At 37.3% G+C, this 20,084-nt stretch overlaps 1 protein-coding gene across 6 annotated transcripts in view; it reads left to right on the top strand.

The window, feature by feature from the left end:
• EcR (Ecdysone receptor) overlaps window positions 1–20,084 on the top strand; it is a 257,170-nt gene that overhangs the window by 81,878 nt on the left and 155,208 nt on the right. The window lies entirely within an intron of this gene.

Below are 20,084 nucleotides of genomic sequence, written 5' to 3' on the forward strand. Positions count from 1 at the left end.
AGAAACTTATTTTGTGGAAAAAGTTTTTTAATTAATTTCTGTTTCTTTTATATTGACATAGTCTTTTCCTGGAAAAAGAAAATAACACTTTAAATCTTTTCGTTTTTTAAGACTTTATAGTTTGTCGTGCTATTTGTATGCTGGAGAAAAATTTTCAGCAATTTTTAGCAACATACACCCTTTTAAAAATCTGGACACACATAGTACTGTTTAACTTAGTTTAATACCTCCTCTAGTTGACCTGATATGGAAAACTTTATACCATTCGCAAAAAAATCTGTTTACTTTCTTCGATAGCTTGGATACACTTACAGTATTTTGATTTGGTTAAATTTTAAGAGCAGAAGTAGCCTCGAAAGTTTGAACATAATACCCTCAGTCGTTCTTGGGATACTGCTGAGATGCCTTATTGGGAATTAGCATTATCACAGTGCATTTTGTTTTAATCTTAAGGCAACATTTTGTTTTTAAACATATTGGGAAAATGGGAGGGTGGGAGTGGAAGGGGGATTAGTTGCCCTCCAAGCACTTTCGACTATTAAAAAGGGCATCAGCCCTTTCTATTTTCCATCGAATGAGCCCCTTTTGAAGTTCCCGCGACAACTTCTTCGATACGAAGTGCCCTGGTCTAAACAACGACAACAACCAAAAATATTACTAATCACTTTCGACTATTAAAAAGGGCACTAGCCCTTTGAATTTCAAATCAAATGATCCCCTTTCTGAAGTTTCTACCACAACGCCTTCTATAAAACCTTATATGCCCCCACGGCATAACTTAAAACCCTTGCCCTTAGGGCTGTGGCGGAGTATCCTCCTCAAAAACATGTGTTCTATCTGTAAATCAACTACGCTGAACAAAATGGTTATCTCAAAATTTTTATTGGATGTGTTTGCGGAAGTGATGGGCGTGGGGGGGGGGCTAATTGCCCTCCAATTACTTTTGACTATTAAAAAGGGCACTAGCCCTTTGAATTTCCAATCGAATGAGATGTTTTTAAGTTTCTACAACCACGCCTTCTATAAAAACATTATTTGCCCCCTGGGCATAACTTAAAATACTTGCCCTAAGGGTAGTGGGGGAGTATCCTCCTCAAAAATATATTTTCTATCTGGAAATCAACTACGCTGAAAAAAATGACTATCTCAAAATTTTGATTGGATGTGTTTGGGGGAATGTTGGGCGTGGGGGGGGGGCTAGTTGCCCTCCAGTCACTTTTGACTATTAAAAAAGGCACTAGCCCTTTGAATTTCCAATCAAATGATCCCCTTTCTGAAGTTTCTACGACAACGCCTTCTATTAAACCTTATATGCCCCCATGGCATAACTTAAAACCCTTGCCCTTAGGGCTGTGGCGGAGTATTCTCCTCAAAAACATGTTTTCTATCTGTAAATCAACTACGCTGAACAAAATGGCTATCTCAAAATTTTTATTGGAAGTGTTTGGGGGAATGATGGGCGTGGGGGGGGGCTAGTTGCCCTCCAATGACTTTTGACTATTAAAAAGGGCACTAGCCCTTTGAATTTCCAATCGAATGAGCTGTTTTTAAGTTTCTACAACCACGCCTTCTATAAAAACATTATTTGCCCCCTGGGCATAACTTAAAACCCTTGCCCTAAGGGTTGTGGGGGAGTATCCTCCTCAAAAATATATTTTCTATCTTGAAATCAACTACGCTGAACAAAATGACTATCTCAAAATTTTGATTGGATGTGTTTGGGGGAATGATGGGCGTGGGGGGGGGGGCTAGTTGCCCTCCAAAGTTGTCCTGATGATTTAAGCATCCTAGATGAAAGTTTGAGCAAAATGAATGAAGTTTTAGAGGTTTTGCGAGTTCAGGGTGCTAGAATTGGTTTTAAAATTAATGTTAGGAAGACTAAGTCACTAAGGCTAGGAATAAGTGAAGATGAAAAGGGTAATGAAAAGATTGATCAGGTGGGCAGCTTCACTTACCTTGGTAGTATTATTAGTAAAGATGGTGGGAACAGTGAAGATGTTAAAAATAGAATAGCCAAGGCTCAGGGTGTTTTTTCACAGTTAAATATAGTCTGGAAGAATAGGAAGATCAGTCTCCAAACCAAGATTAGAATATGAGAAACTACAGTGATGACAGTGGTTAAGTATTACTCTGAAGTATGGACGCTCTGAAAAGCGGATGAAGATTTGCTAGATGTTTTCCAGAGAAATTGCTTAAGGATTGTTCCCGGTACCTGGCTGACTGACCGTATTTCAAACAATAGGCTATACGACAAATGTGGCTAAATACCGTTCTCTAGGGCTATAATGAAAGAAAGGTTGAGGTGGTTAGGGCACGTTGTGTGGATGAAGGATGACAGATTGCCGAAGGTTGTTCTTTTCAGCCAACCATCTAGGGCTAAACGGAAAGCGGGTCGTCCCCGTCTGGGGTGGGAGGACGTCATAAAGAAAGATTTAAAGGAAATGGGAGCTTTGTGGGCGGGTGTAAAAGGGGAGGCTTTGAATAGATTGGGGTGTAGGAGGAGCGTGCGTAGCTGTGTTGGCCTGAGGCGGCTTGGTGCTGCGATAAGTTGTTAGTAGTAGTAGTAGTCCTCCTCAAAAACATATTTTCTATCTGGAAATCAACTACGCTGAACAAAATGGCTATCTCAAAATTTTGATTGGATGTGTTTGGGTGAATGATAGACGTGGGGGGGGGGGCTATTTGCCCTCCAATCACTTTTGGCTATTAAAAAGGGCACTGGCTCTTTGAATTTCCAATCAAATGAGCCCCTTTTGAAGTTTATACGAGTACACCTTCTATAAAAACTTTATACACCCCAGGACATAATCTAAAACCCTTGCCCTGAGGAATGTGGGGGAATTTCCTCCTCAAAAATATATTTTCTATCAGGAAATCAACTACGCTGAACAAAATGGCTATCTCAAAATTTTGATTGGATGTGTTTGGGGGAATGATGGGCGTGGGGGAGGGGCTAGTTCCCTTCCAATCACTTTCGACTATTAAGAAGGGAACTAACCCTTTGAATTTCCAATCGAATGAGCCTGTTTTGAAGTTTCTACGACAACGCTTTCTTATAAATCCTTATATGCCCCCAGGACATAATTTAAAGCCTGGACCCGGAGGGTAGTAGGGGAATGTTCTCCTAAAAAACAAATTTTCTATCTAGATATAAACTAGCCTTAACTGACCAAAATAAAAATTTCCAAAACTTGATTTGATAGGTCTGCGTGTCGGATGGGCGTGGGGGGCTAGTTTTCCATCCATCACTTTCAACTATAACAAGGGCACTAGCCCGATGAATTGCAAATCGAATTAGCATGTTTTGAAGTTTCTACTACAACGCCTTCTATAAAAACCTTATATGCCCCCAGGGCATAATTTAAAACCTTTGCCCTGAGGGTTGTGGGAGAGTGTCCTTCTCAAAAACATATTTTCTATCTGGAAATCAACCACGCTGAACAAAGTGGCCATCTCACAATTTTGATTGGATGTGTTTGGGTTAATGATGGGTGTGGGGGGGGGGTCTAGTTGCCCTCCAAAAACTTTTGACTATTAAAAAGGGCACTAGCCCTTTGAATTTCAAATCGAATGAACCTGTTTTGAAGTTTCTACGACATCGCCTTCTATTGAAAACCTTATATGGCCCCAGGGCATAACTTAAAACCCTTACCCGGTGGGTTGTGGCGGAGTGTCCTCCTCAAAAAGATATTTTCAATCTGTAAATCAGCTACGCTAACAAACTGCCTATCACAAAATTTTGATTGGATGTGTTTGGGAGAATGATGGGCGTGGGGGGGGGCTATTTGCCCTCCTATCACCTTTGACTATTAAAAAGGGGACTAGCCCTTTGAATTTCCAATCGAATAAGCCTATTTTGAAGTTTCTACGGCAACGCCTTCTATGAAAACCTTATATGCCCCCAGGGCATAACTTAAAACCCCCTGCTGCGAGGGTTGTGGGGAAGTGTCCTCCTCAAAAGCATATTTTTTATATGGAAATCTACTACGCTGAACAAAATGGCTATCTAAAAATTTTGATTGGATGTGTTTGGGGGAATGATGGGCGTGGGGGGGGGGGGCTAGTTGCCCTCCAATCACTTTCGACTGTTAAAGGGCACTAGGACTTTGAATTCCCAATCGAATAAGCCTATTTTGAAGTTTCTACGACAACACCTTCTATTAAAACCTTATATGCGCCCAGGGCATAACTTAAAACCCTTGCCTTGAGGGTTGTGGGGGAGTGTCCTCCTCAAAAACGCATTTTCTATGTGGAAATCAACTATGCTGAACAAAATGGTTATTTCAAAATTTCGATTGGATGTGTTTGGAGGAATGATGGACTTAGGGGGGGGGGGCTAGTTGCCTTCCAATCACTTTCAACTATAAAAAAGGGCACTATCCCTTTGAATTCCAAATAGAATGAGCCTGTTTTGAAGTTTCTACGACAACGCCTTCTATAAAAACCTTATATGCCCCCAGGACATAACTTAAAACCTTTGCCCTGAAGGTTTTGGGGGAGTGCCCTTCTCTGAAACACATTTTCTATCTGGAAATCAACCACGCTGAACAAAGTGGCCATCTCACAATTTTGATTGGATGTGTTTGGGTTAATGATGGGTGTGGGGGGGGGTCTAGTTGCCCTCCAATCACCTTCGACTATTAAAAAGGGCACTAGCCCTTTGAATTTCCAATCGAATGAGCCTGTTTTGAAGTCTCTACGACGACCCCTTCTATATGAAGTGCCCTACTTTAAAGAAAAAAAAATATAAACTGTACATTGTGTCAAAATTGATCTTATATGCCCTTAGGGCATAATTTAAAACCCTTGCCCCGAGGGATGTGGGGGAGTGTCCTCCTCAAAAAGAAATTTCTATCTGGAAATCAACTACGCTCAACAAAACGGTTTTCTCAAAATTTTGATTGGATGTGTTGGGGGAACGGATGGGCGTGGGGGGGGGGCTAGTTGGCCAACAATTGCTTTTGAGTATTGAAAAGGGCACTAGCCACCACAATTTCCACTCGGATGAGCCCTTTTTGAAGTTTCTACAACAACTACTTTGATACGAAGTGCCCGGGTATGAAAAAAAACACATTGTGTCCACATCGTTCTTTACTTAGGCAGCGCTAGCGTGCTGCCTATGATAGGCAAATAATGGGTTTTTGAGGGGGGATACTTGCCATCCAATCACTTTCGACTATTAAAAAGGGCACTAGCTGTTTCAATTTCCAACCGAATGATTCCTTTCTGAAGTTTCTACGACAACGCTTTCTATAAAAAACCCTTATATGCCCCCCGGGCATAACTTACACCCCCTACCCTGTGGGCTCTGGGGGGGGGGGTTGTCATCCTCAAAGACCTAATTTCCAGAACTTTCAACTGCGCTGAACAAAATGGCTATCTCAAAATTTAGATGGATGTGTTTGAGGAAAAGGTGGGCGTGAGAGGAGGGTTAGTTACCCTTCAATCACTTTCGACTATTAAAAAGGGCACTAGCCTTTTGAATTTCCAATTGAATGAGCTTTTTTTTAAGTTTCTACAACAATGCTTTCTTTTAAAACTTTATATGCCCCCAGGGCATAACTTACTACCCTTGCCCTGAGGACTGTGGGGGAGTGTCCTTCTCAAAAACATAATTTCAATTTGGAAATCAAATACGCTGAACAAAATGGCTACCTCAAAATTTTGATTGGAAGTTTTTTGGGAAATGGCGGGTGTGGAAGGGGCGTTAGTTGCCTTCCAATCACTTTCGACCATTGAAAAGGGCACAAACCACTCCAATTTCCAATCGAATGAGCCTTTTTCGAAGTTTCTACGACAACTCCTTCGATACGAAGTGCCCTGGCCTAAGACCAAGAACAAAAAATTAATAATACATTGTACCAACATCGTTCTTGTTTACTTTCTTTGATAGCTTGGATTTCTTTGATAGCTTTACGCGGATACACTTACGCTATTTTGATGTTGTTAAATTTTAAGAGCAGAAGTAGCCCCGAAAGTTTGAACATAATACCCTCAGTCGTTCTTGGGACACTGCTGAGATGCTTTATTGGGAATTAACATTAACACTGTCCATTTTAATTTAATCTTAAGACAACATTTAGTTTTTAAACATAATAGGCAAATAGTGGGCTTTAGAGGTGGGTTACTTGCCCTCCAATCACTTTCGACTATTAAAAAGGGCCCTAGTCGCATAAATTTCCAATCGAATGATTCTTTTTTAAATTTTCTGTGAGAATACTTTCTATAATAAAAAAACCTGATACGCCCCAATGCGATAGCATACAAGTTTGGCCCTAAGCTCTGGGAGGGGAGTGTCATCCTCAAAAACATAATTTCCAGACTTTTTAACTGCGTCGAACAAAATGGCTATTTCAAAATTTTGATTGGATGTGTTTGGAGAAATGGTGGGTGTGAGAGGAGTGTTAGTTATCCTCCAACCACTTTCGACTATTAAAAAGGGCACAAGCTCTTCTAATTTCCAATCGAATGAGCCCTTTTTAAAGTTTCTACAACATCATTTTCTATAAAAACCTAATATGCGTGAAGCCGTCCCTGCTAAATGGACGTGCGCTGGGTTGAGAATTCTTCGTCCAAAGGACACGGGTTCGATCGCCGGAGTGGCAACTTATTTGGTTTTGGGACGCGGGTCAGTGGTGTGACTCTGTAAGCTTAGCCAGAGTCAACCCAGCTATAAGTGGGTACCTGGAAACATCTGGGGAAGGTAAGCAGGAAGGGTGTGCGAAAGCACAGGATGGCTGGCCCCCAGCCCCCCATTGAACTTCCTGGCTGAAGGGCCTTGAAACGGAGGTTAGTACCGCCGGTATGGACCTTAAGGGTCTAGTGCCGTCATACTTACTTTACTTACTACTTACTATATGCCCCCAGGGTATAACTTACAACCCTTGCCCCGAGGGCTCTGAGGGGGGCTATCATCCCCAAAGACTTAATTTCTAAAACTTATTAATACGTTGAACGAAATGGTTATCTAAAGATTTTGATTGGATGTGTTTGGGGAAAAGGTGGGCTTGAGAGGGGGGTTAGTTGCCCTTGAATCGCTTTCGACTATTAAAAAGGGCACTAGCCCTTTGAATTTCCAATCGAATGAGCCCTTTTTCAAGTTGTTATGACAAAGCTTTCAATAAAAACCTTTTATTCCCCCAGGGCATAACTTACAACCCTTTACCTGAGGGCTGTGGGGGGAGTTTCATCCTCAAAGATATGATATCAGTACCTTTCAGCTACTTTGAATAAAATGGCTATCTCAAAATTTTGATTGGATGTGTTTGGATAAATGGTGGGCGTAGAAGGGGTGTTAGTTGCCTTCCAATCACTTTCGACTTTTAGAAATGACACTAGTCATTTCAATTTCCAATCAGATGAGCCCTTTTTGAAGCCTTCTATGCCCCAGGGCATAACTTACAACTCTTGCCTTGAGGATTGTGGGGGTGGGGTTGTCATCCTCAAAGACTTAATTTTTAGAACTTTCAACTACGTTGAATAAAATAGTTATCTCAAAATTTAGATCGGATGTTTTTTGGGGAAATGTGGGCTCGAGAGGGGGTTAGTTGCCCTCCAATCACTTTCGACTATTGAAAAGACCACTCGCCATTTCAATTTCCAATCGAACGAGCCTTTTTTGAAGTTTCTACGACAACGCTTTCTATAAAATACCTTTTGTGCCCTCAGGGCATAACTTACAATCCTTGCCCTGAAGGCTGTGGGGGAGTCTCCTCCTCAAAAACATAATATCTATGTGGAAATCAACTACGCTGAACAAATGGCTATCTCAAAATTTTGATTGGATGTGTTTGGGGAAATAGTGGGTGCAGAAGGGGTGTTAGTTGCCTTCCAATCACTTCCGACTATTAAAAATGGCACAAGTCACTCCAATTTCCAATCGAATGAGCCCTTTTCGAAGTTTCTACAACAACTCCTTTGATACGAACTGCCCTGTTCAAAGACCAAGAACAAAAAATAAATAATACATTGTGCCAACATTGCTCTTTACTTAGGCATCGCTGTTGCGCTGCCTATAATACCTCGCATAGTAAACACGAATGACTTTCCTATATGCAGGTTCAAACTCGACCATATAAAAGGGCAGAGACCAAAACTTACAGGAGGAGGAAGCACGAGACCTAAGGACACGATTATATTTTATTTTCAAACGTTAGTAAGTATTAAGATAACGAGTGCAATATCTTGAACAAGAAGAGGAGCTATCTTTGCGGATAAATTTTAAGAACAATGTGATGTTACCTTATGTGTGTGGTTTCCGAAAGAATATCCACCCTTTACTGACAACCTACCTCGAAATATCTTCCTCATCGCTAGTGAAGGAATCAGGTCGAACCACGTTCGAGTTCGATCGCTATCTCTTGGAACCAAGTGTTTAGGTGGTCTCGACGCAGGGTTGCCACCCTGACCTGGAAGAATTTACTAAATCGGACAGGAAAAATTTACTAGATCGCATCTGTTTTTACTAAATGCTCAAAAAAAATTTTTGAGCGCACCATCAAGCATCGATTTTTACTATAGGAAGATAATCAACACGATTTTCACAATGTTTTTCCTTTTTTCCTTTCGTTCTCATAGTACGATTGAAAATTCCGGAAACCTACAAGTTCAAAAATCCTTTTTTTGGATATATATATATATATATATATATATATATATATATATATATATATATATATATATATATATATATCTGATGATATATCTGATCATATTTCTGATGATTCCCAATCATCAGAAATCCAAGTTTCATTATAGCTTCATTTTTAGTTGGTAAGATTTGATACACAGAAAGCTGATTTTGTCGACCTTTAGACGCCGGAAGTGAAGTTTCTGTTTATAATAATAGGTGACTGCTTGTCTGTCTCTGAGACAGACAAGCCAAATTGTAAATTGTAAAACATACAAGCAAAAATTGTAAATTGTCATATGTTTACGATAATATTTCCCCCTGAATTCATGTAAAATAAAAAAAAAGTTTTGTTTACAATAAATCATGACTTTTTACTAGTTTTTACTAGATTTGGGGAAATTTACTAGATCTTCTAAATTTACTAGATTTTTTTTTACTAGATCTAGTAAAATCCTACTGACGGCGGCAACCCTGTCTCGACGTCTCAATCCATGGCTTGACTTGAATCCAGGGTTGCCAACTGGACATATTTTATGTCCTAAGGACATATTTCTATGTGCCTGGACATAATGACATAAAAGTTACGAAAACGAAGACATTTTAGACATGTGGGACACAGAGTTTGCACATTTTCAATATATATTACGTAAAATATATTATTTTCATAAAAAATGTTACTCATAACTAAATTAGTACTAAGATTTGTATTTACTTATTTTTTAAGCTTTGTATTTATTTTCTGGTGTTGCTTGATCTTCCCTGAAGCAGACTTTCTGAAAATGCCTTCAAAGATCTTTCACCCATAAATGGTATTATTAGCCCTGATGTTTACTCTCCACGGTCAAGATAAAGGACAAGCTGTCGCCTTTTTCATATATTAAATAAAAAAAAACAAGTTTTTTTTTAACTGAAAGTAAGGAACGACGTTAAAATTTAAAACGAACAGAAATTATTCCGTGCATGAAAGGGGCTGTCCCCTCCTCAACGCCTCGCTCATTACGCTAAAGTTTTTCATTGTTTAAAAAAAATAGAGTTGTGAGAAAGTCAAACTTTAGCGTAAAGAGCGAGGTGTTGAGGAGGGGACAGTCCCTTTCATTTCCGGACTAATTTATGTTTGTTTTAAGTTTTAACGCCGTTCCTTTTTTTAAGTTAAAAAAAACTTGTTTTTTTATGCAAGTTCTGAGCGCTTTTGAATTAATACCTAGTTTGATATATACTCACCGTCCATGAAATATTAAAAAAAAATTTGCATATTATTTTTACTTTTATTTGGTTAAATGGCTATTTTGGAACTTACGAATATTAGTAATAAATATACGTAACTTACGAATTAACTTACATAACGAACTTCTATATTCATATACTTTTAATACCTATATTAGAGGGTTCGCCCCCTAGACAATACCTTGCCCTTTAAGCTAAAGTTCGAATTTTGTTCCAATTCTTTAAAAATTACCCCTTAATCACAAATGCCGTTAATTATAATAAATAGCTCTTATGAAAGTACTAAATAATACTTGGCTTAAAGAGCGAGGTATTGACTAGGGGGTGAACCCAATCATATACGTAATGTTTTCTGTCGTTTTAAGTTTTGATGTTGCTCCTTACTTTCAGTAAAAAAACTTGTTTTTTATATATAATTTCTGATCTTTTTTTATATAGTGCTGGGAAATCCGGCACCCCCTGCATTAGAATGTCCCTTCCCTATGAAAATTTCCTTCATGGAAAGATCCTCCCACATAACCACCGACCCCACCCCCACTACCAGAAAAAATCCCCTGAAAACGTCTGTATACTTCCCAATAACCAATGCTATATGTTAACATTGGGTAAAGTTCATAACTTTCAGCCCTCCCCCCGGGGTCTTCGGGGGATTAAGTCATCCTAAAAGACATAGTTATCATATTTTCGACCATGCTGAACAAAATGGTTATCTCAAAATTTTGATCGGGTGACTTTGGGAAAAAATGAGCCTGGGAGGGGGCCTAGTTGCCCTCCATTTTTTGGTCACTTAAAAAGGGCACTAGAACTTTTAATTTCCGTTTGAACGAGCCCCCCCACGATATACTAGGACCACTGGGTCGATACGATCACCCCTGAAAAAACAAACAAAAAAAAAAACAAATAAACACGCATCCGTGATCTTTCTTCTGGCAAAAATGCAAAATTCCAAATTTTTGTAGATAGGAGCTTGAAACTTCTGAAGTAGGGTTCTCTGATACGCTGAATATGATGGTGTAATTTTCATTAAGGTTCTATAACTTTTAGGGGGTCTTTCCCTCTTTTTTCGAAAATCAGCAAAATTTTCTCAGGCGCGTAACTTTTGATAGGTAGGACTTGATGAAACATATATAGTTGAAACCAGCATTAAAATCTGATTCTTTTGATGTGTCTATTGATATCAAAATTCCGTTTTCTACAGTTTCTGTTACCATTGAGCCGGGTCGCTCCTTACTTACAGTTCGTTACCATGAACTGTTTGATAAACTTACTTCCGGCTTCCGAACGTCACACAAAAAGCTCAATGAAAAGTAAACAAAATGAAACCTTTCGATTGTTGATGGTCTGAAATCAAAACTAAAGCCTTATTGTCAAACACCCTGGGTAAATTTTCCTTCAGTTTGACAATTTTCATCACGGGAAAGGAGCTGAGAGAAATTTAAGTAAGGAAAAATTTAATGTTAGGTGATATAGCTCAATTATATATATATATATATATATATATATATATATATATATATATATATATATATATATATATATATATATATATATATATATATATATATATATATATATATATATATATATATATATATATATATATATATATATATATATATATATATATATATATATATATATATATATATATATATATATATATTATATATATATATTATTATTATATATATATTATTATATATATATATATATATATATATATATATATATATATATATATATATATATATATATTAACTTACGTAACCCTTAGTCAATACCTCGCTCTTTGCGCCAAAGTTCAAATTTTCTTCCAGTTTTCTAAGAATGGCCCCTTAATCACAAATGCCGTTAATTAGAATAAATAGCTCTGATGAAACTAAAAAAAAAAATTAGCGCAAAGAGCGAGTTAATGACTGGGGGTCAAACCCAATCATGCACGTATTAGTTTCTGTTTGTTGTAAGTTTTGTGTTGTTCCTTACTTTCAGTTGAAAAATTGTTTTTTATTTATTTAATTTCTTATTGTTTTTTAAATAATACTGGGAAATCTGACGCCCCCTTCTTAGCAATGTCCCTTCTTCCACGGAAAGCTCCTCCCACGTAAAACCCGACCCCCTCCAACTACCAGAAAAAATTTGCCCTGAAAACTTCTGTATACTTCACAATAACCAATATTATATGTAAACATTGGACATAGTTCATAACTTGCAGACCGTCCCCCGGATACTGTGGGGGTCATCCTTATAATGACATATTTTTTGTATTTTTCGAACATGCTGAACAAAATGGCTATCTAAAAATTATGACCCGGTGACTTTAGAAAAAAAGTGAGCGTGGGAGAGGGCTTAGTTACCCTCAATTTTGTTTGGTCACTGAAAAAGGACATTAGAGCTTTCAGTTTCTGTTCTTAAAAAGCAAACTCAGCAGTTTCTTAGTCTACCCTAAGAAAATGTAGGGGTACCAAGGATAAAGAAAAATCCAAGGATCTTTCTAATTTTATACTAACGTTATGTGGCCGGCCACACTCTTCAGGAGCTGCTGAAAGACAGTTTACGCTACTTGGTAACATCAAAACCAAATGACGGAATGATCTACTAATGCAAACGACTAGTTGTTTAATGCATGGCAAGCAACTAATTTGGCGTTCTGGAACGTTGCTGCAATCCTGGATTATACATTTTGAAATGCGCAAGAAATACTCCGATTGGCAAATAGGAAGAAATAAGGCTGACTCTCGTGCTGAACATAATTTTCAAGATTAATTATCGCTAGAAGACTAATCTTAAGCTCCCACAAACTATTTTTAATGTTTACTTGTTTTTATGAGTTTTGTGGTTGTATTTAATGTTTGGTTTTTTTTTCGTTTTAAATATATTTGATGTTGACTGGCCGCTTTTAAAGATGTTTCCAAAGCGTCTTTTGGTAAATATCCCAATTGATAAGAAAAATAACCTCTGGGTTCTGAGATTTCAAGATGGACATATTTTGGACATATGTAAGACGAAATATGGACATATTTTGGCTAAAAATGACATAATTTTGGTTACTCAGGGGACATATTTATGGACCGAAAAGTTGGCAACCCTGCTTGAATGTCAGTCAGTTTCGTTCAAGTTTCAAGTCAAGTTCGAACTCAAGTACCGTATCCGTAACAAAATTATTTTCAAATTCTGAATGCTTGATATACAAAGAATTCTTGAATTCTTGAGTACATTGAATTTTAAATAGGTTGAACGAAGTTCTACAATAAAAGAGGAGTCACTCGGTCCACCAAACTTTTAGTGCCCCTATGGAGGGAGGGATTGAACTTACCACATGAAGTTGGCCTCGTTTAAGGATATTGGCATTATAGGAATATTTATTACAATTGACGCTTTGTAACAACCCTTAATGGCATTATGGGAATTTTTGATCACCGGAAACTATCGGTGCTGACTGTAGAGTCTTTTTATTGATTAGCTGGATATGCATATCATATTGATTAGCTGCATATCATAAAAATGTTTACCAATCAAGGGGATATAAACGCTGTTATTATTGGATTCGTCCTTCTAAATTTATCTCTTGTTATTCAATTTACTAACTTGTATAGAAACAAAAACAAATGTTTTTTGTGCTAGCAACCTTGAATGCTTGTACCTGACCTAATTTCCAAATTCAGGTTTATAGAAACAATTTGGACTTTTCTAAAAACAGATGGTGTTTTCTCAAGTACTTTGATGCTGTGCTGTATGGAGAAAGGTTCCTTGCTGAAATCTATTGACATTGTTTATTGCGAAGTAAGCTGATTTCTGAATGTCCGATTGAGTGTTTCTATTAAATTTTTCAAAAATGTAAAAAAATAAATAAATGTGAAATCATTCAGATACTGTTTCAAACTTTTATCTAGCAAATAAATTGGATATTGGGAGATTAAATAAATGTGAAATCATTCAGATACTGTTTCAAACTTTTATCTAGCAAATAAATTGGACATTGGGAGATTAAAAAGCAGCTTAAATGATTAGTGCTATTAGTACTGACAAACCAGATGCTGGTAACAAGCTGTAAGTAAAGAGTGACCCAAGTCCGTAATGACTGAAACTCTAAAAAAGGAATTTTATATTAATATATTCATCAAAAGCAGGGACGTGCGTAAGGGAGCTGGAATGGGGGGTTCCGGTGCCTGGGTCTCCCTCATAATCCTAAATTTTCTCCAATTTCTTGGCGCTTCTTTTTAAATTTACCAAATAAAATTTGTGTTTTTTTTTTTATTATTGGGACTATAAAACAAAAAAAAATAAAATTCCTGCGTACAACCCTGGTCAAAATAATCTAACTTTAATGCTCATTCCAAGCACGGAAAATCAGTTGACTTTAGATTTGACTTTCAAAAGTTATTAGCATAAACAATTTTGCGTAATTTTTGAAAAAGGGGTGAAGCGCCCCAAAAAGGATTGTGACCGTGTTAAAGTTTATTCAACTTGTTTAAAAACCGTGAAGTGGAGATTTTAAGCCTCTACCTAAAATATACAAAATTAATCTTTTTCCGAAAAGAATACTCCGAGATGCGTGTTTTTTTTTCAGGGGTTATCCAATTGAAGCACTGGTTTTATAAACTTCGAACAAAGTTGAAATTAAGTTATGTAATACCCTTTTTGGGTATTTAATGAGTTCACGCCACAGCGTAGGGGCGATTTGACAATTTTGCGATACAAAAGGCAATTCTAGTCCGAAAAGGGCTCAAATACCATCGAGTGAAAATAATGAAGCTTCCAGTTGATTTAAAACTATTAAATGGCTATTTACAAAGCCTCACAGTTTCAGTGGCCACGACTACGCGCTGTGACGTATTCATCTTCAAACATTCATAAATTCCATACAGAATAAATCATTGTCGTAGATGATTATACAAGGTTTGTTTTAAGCTCCATTGACTGACTTGATCCATTTGAGGCTTCATTAACCAAGTTCGTAGTTGCAAACTATAAGTAAGGAGCAACTGGGGTCAACAGTAATAGAAACTATAAAAAAAAGCAATTTTAAAAACAGTTGATACGATAAATAATTCACTTTTTAGTGCTGGTTCCAGATATATAAAATTAATCAAGTTTAATGTTACCCATCACAAGCTTCGAGCTTGAGAAAATTTACCTAATTTTTGAAAAAAGGGTGAAAGTAAAGAGATCTCAACGAAAATTACATGATTTTTCCCCAGGGGTAATCGTATCCAACCAATGGCCCTAGAAGGTCAACGAAAATTAAAAGTTCTAGTGCTCTAACGCTTTAGAAGCTTTTCTAAAGCGTTAACAAACGTCAGTGTTACGAGCAAGGGACTGAGGAGGAGGCGGCTTTCTCACATGTGGAATAATTTCTGTTCATTTTAAGTTTCGATATTGCTCCTTATTTTCAGTTAAATTTTTTTTTAACTTTTTCTATAGTGCTGTATAGTTGCGCACCTTCTAATCGAATGGTGATTAGTGGTTCTATTTTTGGCTGGGGTGGGAGGGGGGGCATCGGAAGTCTCAAATAGCAAATTTTTACCCGAAAACTTTCTAGCTGTCAGTGAGAGGTCCTGTAGATAAATTTGGAGGGAGCTGTGAGAATTTGCCCCTTAGCCTCCCATCATTCAGAAGAATAAAATTAGACTAATTACGCAACGTAGGTGCTCTGTGATAACAGTTTCCCTCTTATTACGGAAATATTTTGAGACTAACATAAAAAATTACATTCATAGGCTTAGCTGCATAGAAAGAGGAGGGGTGAAAATATTCCCTTAGAAGAGGAATTGTGCAAGGAATACCTTTCAGAAACATGAGACCCTGTGAACAGATAATCCATTTTCGACATTTCAACCCCTCCCCATCCTTTTTTTTTTTTTTTTTTAGGGTGCTTATTTCAAAGATGTTTATAATCGTTCTTTAATTATTTTTATGTAACAAAACACTGATGACTGGGGAGACGACCCCCCCCCTCACATTCAAGACAACTCTGTGTATGATATTTAAGGCGGGCTAAAATTGAATAAAAACTAGTTAGGGTGCTTGAAGAGGGAGGTCAGACTAGATGTTGCCCTCCCTCCTGAAATTTGAGAGAAGAGGCAATATTCGATGCGAAATTTGTTCCACTGAATGACCAAAGCCACTCACGTTTATCGTTTTTCGAAAGGAAGAAAGAGAGAGAAAGAGAGACTCTGACCTCCCCTTGTGATAAGCATTTAAAATCTTGAAAATTTCCCATTATTACCTAAATTTGTCGTATATTTCGTCTGTTTTCTTTTGTTTACCATGATAAAGTTTGAAGTATGAATAGAGTATTCGCTAGCAAAAAAATAAGAAAAGGCATGGACAAATAGCTGCAATGTAGCCCTAACCGCCACTTAAATGGCAGCAACGCCTGCCTTTTTCTTGACCTTTAGGAGAAATAAGGATATGTTGTGAGTGTATCACAAATTAGGTAGTTTATATATGCATCTAATATATAACTAAGAATTAAGCAATACATATAAGAACGACCTTGAATCATTTTTTAATTTAATACATATAAGAACGACCTTGAATCTTTTTTTTAATTTCATGACTCTTTAGCTAGCAAAAATCTGATTTCAAGGGTTTTTTTCGCCTCCCTCCTCTCGCTTCGCTGGTAACGTTTGGTAGCTCAGGTCTTCAGCCTTGCAAATGTGCCCTCGCTTGTGGTCCCCTCCTTTTTATACCCTCAACTTTGTTATATCCCCTTGCTCGTTTCACTTGCTTTGCTTGACTATCTATGGCTTGATTAGTTAACGATGTTTGTCAGTATGCATGCACAAACACTGGCATACAATCTGTATTTTGTGTATTAGTTAAAAAAAACATTTTCCACAAAATGAGTTTTTCAAAGAAAAGTAAAGAACTCCATTAAACAAAAAATAAGCAAAAATAAAATCAAATAATCTATTAAGCGTGAAAATACCGCAAATCAGCATCGATAAATAAATGAAATCCAAAACGGACAGAAATTACAATAAATAACCGATTCAAACTCAAAACGAGCAAAAATTAACATAAGTTGTGCTCAAAACCCCCATGCCTTCCCAAGGCCAGAACATAATTTGCACTTTACTGAAAAAAATACAAATGAATGTGCATTGTCAGTTTAATATACATATACTGATATTTAGTAATCAGAATGTTAATTTTATTTGATTTATTAAAGATATAAAAATAAAAAACATGTATATTCTCATTTATGTCTGATGCTGTAGCCCTTCGGATCTTATTAGTTTGAAAAAACAAAGTTTTTCCGAGGGAAGTAAAGAGCGAAGTTGAAACCTAAAACGAACAAAAATTATTACTTCCCAACCTATCTAACATATATCAATAAAACTAGTGCAAATAAATCAAGTGGTGATATTTTCCTATGTTTGATAGTCATCTCAGAATGTCGTTGCAAACCATGGACTGGATGACCTCTACTCCCTTTTGAATCAAAAGGCTTGACCAAATACCTTCCTGGGACATGCTTTAAAAAAGGAGTGCAACACATTTACAAAAACAGTGAAATTATCTGAAAATGATCATATAGAAGGGAGAAAACCGTGATTGAAAAAAAAAACAAGCAGGACTCGAACGCAAGACACTCTTATTCCAAGTCGAACGCTGTACCAACAGAAACACGCCTCTAATAATCTAGTTTCATATATTAGCGCTTGTACCTTAATTGTGTAGCTTATTAAGGGGGGGGGGGCTTGGGGAAGGAACATACGGGAGGTGTTCTTGAAAACCTTCAGTTAAGGGTTTTGGACCATGATTATTACAATGATGATATCGTTTTATACTTCCAAGCTTTTCTACTTAAGAAGTGACATAAAAAATGTTGTTTTTAGTGCTATACCACACTTCGGGATGGTAGAATTGATAAATATCACATAGATATGAGCAACAGTTTTCAAATGAGCCATTAAACGTCACTGTAAAAAGTTCTGGTAGCCCACTAGCCCCAGATTTTCCACTTGAGACATGACAGCAAAAGTGCCGTTTTTAGTGTCATTTGGAACTTGCTGGTGGTAGAATTAATAGGAAGGACGTAGAAAGGGGTTTAATTTGTTATGGGTCAGGGGGCAACTGCTCCCTCCATACCCAAGTTTGACCCCCCCCCCACCGACCTCATTTTGCCCCCCCTCCCCAGCTGAAAGTTAGTTTCTGCAGAAAAATCTTGCCAAAACTAAAACAACCCTGCATAATTCAAGTATCCAAAGAACAGGTCAGTTTTCTTTAGTATATCTCTGCCCGTATGGTAATTTATGGCTCATTTTTACAGTTTTCACTATCATTTTCACTTGATTTGGGAAAATTGGCTCCAACTTCCCCCCCCCCCAGAATTTAGACGAAATTACGCCATTGGCCGTAGATATGAGCAATATCTTTTATATAAGCTATTAAAAATCTATCTAGATACGTGCGATACCAATATGCCCAATAACAATAGGCCCTACGCCCATACCCATACGCGTGTTAAAAATACGCCCTATACAGATACAGTGTGCAGCCCTTTCCCGAGGGACTATGGAGGGTCATATCATCACCAAAATCAAAGATACTTAACCTTTTAACTGTGTTAAACAAATTGACAATCTCAGAATTGTGACTGGATGACTTTGGGGGAAGGGGCCTTTAGGGAGGGGGACTAGTTGCCCTCCAATCTTTTTGGTTTCTTAAAAAGGGAAAAAGCAAATTTAATTTTCGTTCGAATGAGATATTACGCATCTCTCTATGACTTTCTGGTCACCCCCTAGCCCTGCTAGAAAAAAAAAAAAACAAAAAAAAAACGGGAGACAGATCCGTGCTACCCATGCAAAAAAGTGATTTCCATTGCTGTTCGAGGAGGGGGGGGGCTGTAATTTCCCTTAACAAAGTTTTCGACCGTGCTGATTCCAATGGTAAACTTTTCATTTTGATCTGAGGCCATTTTTGAGGGGTTTTACCGTTTTAGACTTTTCGAAATCACCATAAATTTCTTTTCGCAATAAACTTTAACTTTTAAGACGAACCGAAATGATAGTTACCATTCCTGAATCAGTGTGCGATACAATTTTTTCACTTGTCAGTTTTTTTCCAAAACGCGTTTTTAATTTTTGGTTACTATGGGCTGTGGTTCGGTCTTTACTAGGTTGCAGCTACCGCTGCAACCATGATAACACGATCTGGAGACCTCTTTAGAATAGACTACAAGCTTTGTTCTGAAATAATCCATTTAATATTCATATTATTTAGTAATTGTATAAAATGTCTTTTAAAATCAACTCCAAATATTTTTCTTGTACCCCAGAATACTTTTTACGTAGGCACTTACGTAGGACTGGGCCCTAAGGCAGTCCCCGAAACCCCTCTCCTATTCCTCTAAAATAGACTGTTACGATTTATTAATTTTATTTATTTGCGATTCTGTTGCTACAAATTCTTGTGTTTTCTATATAAGGTACTTGTCTATTATATAAAACACACTTGAGAAGTGAAGTTTTGGGGAATGCTAATGAAATAAAACAAAATTATGATGAAAATATAATAGTTTAGAAAAAATATTTGGGCTATATATTTGCACTTAAGGGTGGGGGGCAAAGCATACCATATATTAAATACGTAACCTAAACAAACCTATTTTAACATAACCAAACCCATCTAACATAGTGAAAAAAAGATATGATGAAAATAGAATACTTTGTTAGCAAAATTGTGAAAACTACAACTTAGGAATATGCTCCCAGAATCCCGTTAAAATGAACTCAGCTCTGTCTTTATTGCCGCCCGCCACATGTACTCTACTAAGTATGAATGTAAATGATGTCGGGATGTACCTCGGTGCCGTTTGTTCCTCCATTTTGTGGAACCCCACATTCTCTCTGCTTTTTGGGTAGAGGCGCCGGTTTCTGGGTCGACAAAATTATTTTTGTGGTTCACTTTCAAAGGCCGAAGCTCCCAATTTAATAATTCACAAATGACCTTCACAATTTTGCTAATAAAGTATTCTATTTTCATCCTATTTAATTGTCACCAAACTTCACTTCTCGAGTGTGTTTTATATAATAGACAAGTACCCTATATACTTTACCCCTTTTTCATTTGTAGATGTTCCCCTCGCCGAAGTTACAGTTACTGGATGTCAATATAATAATGCAGCAACACATTCCGTGTTGCAATACTTATTAGAAAACTCGGATGTTGCTATAAACATTCTTTAGCTTCATCGTGTATTTATTTGGCACTTTTGGCA

This window comes from Artemia sp. Qi Xiang Cuo, chromosome 6 (genome assembly GCF_049724085.1).
Source record: "Artemia sp. Qi Xiang Cuo chromosome 6, ASM4972408v1, whole genome shotgun sequence".
Taxonomy (NCBI): Eukaryota; Metazoa; Arthropoda; class Branchiopoda; order Anostraca; family Artemiidae; genus Artemia; species Artemia sp. Qi Xiang Cuo.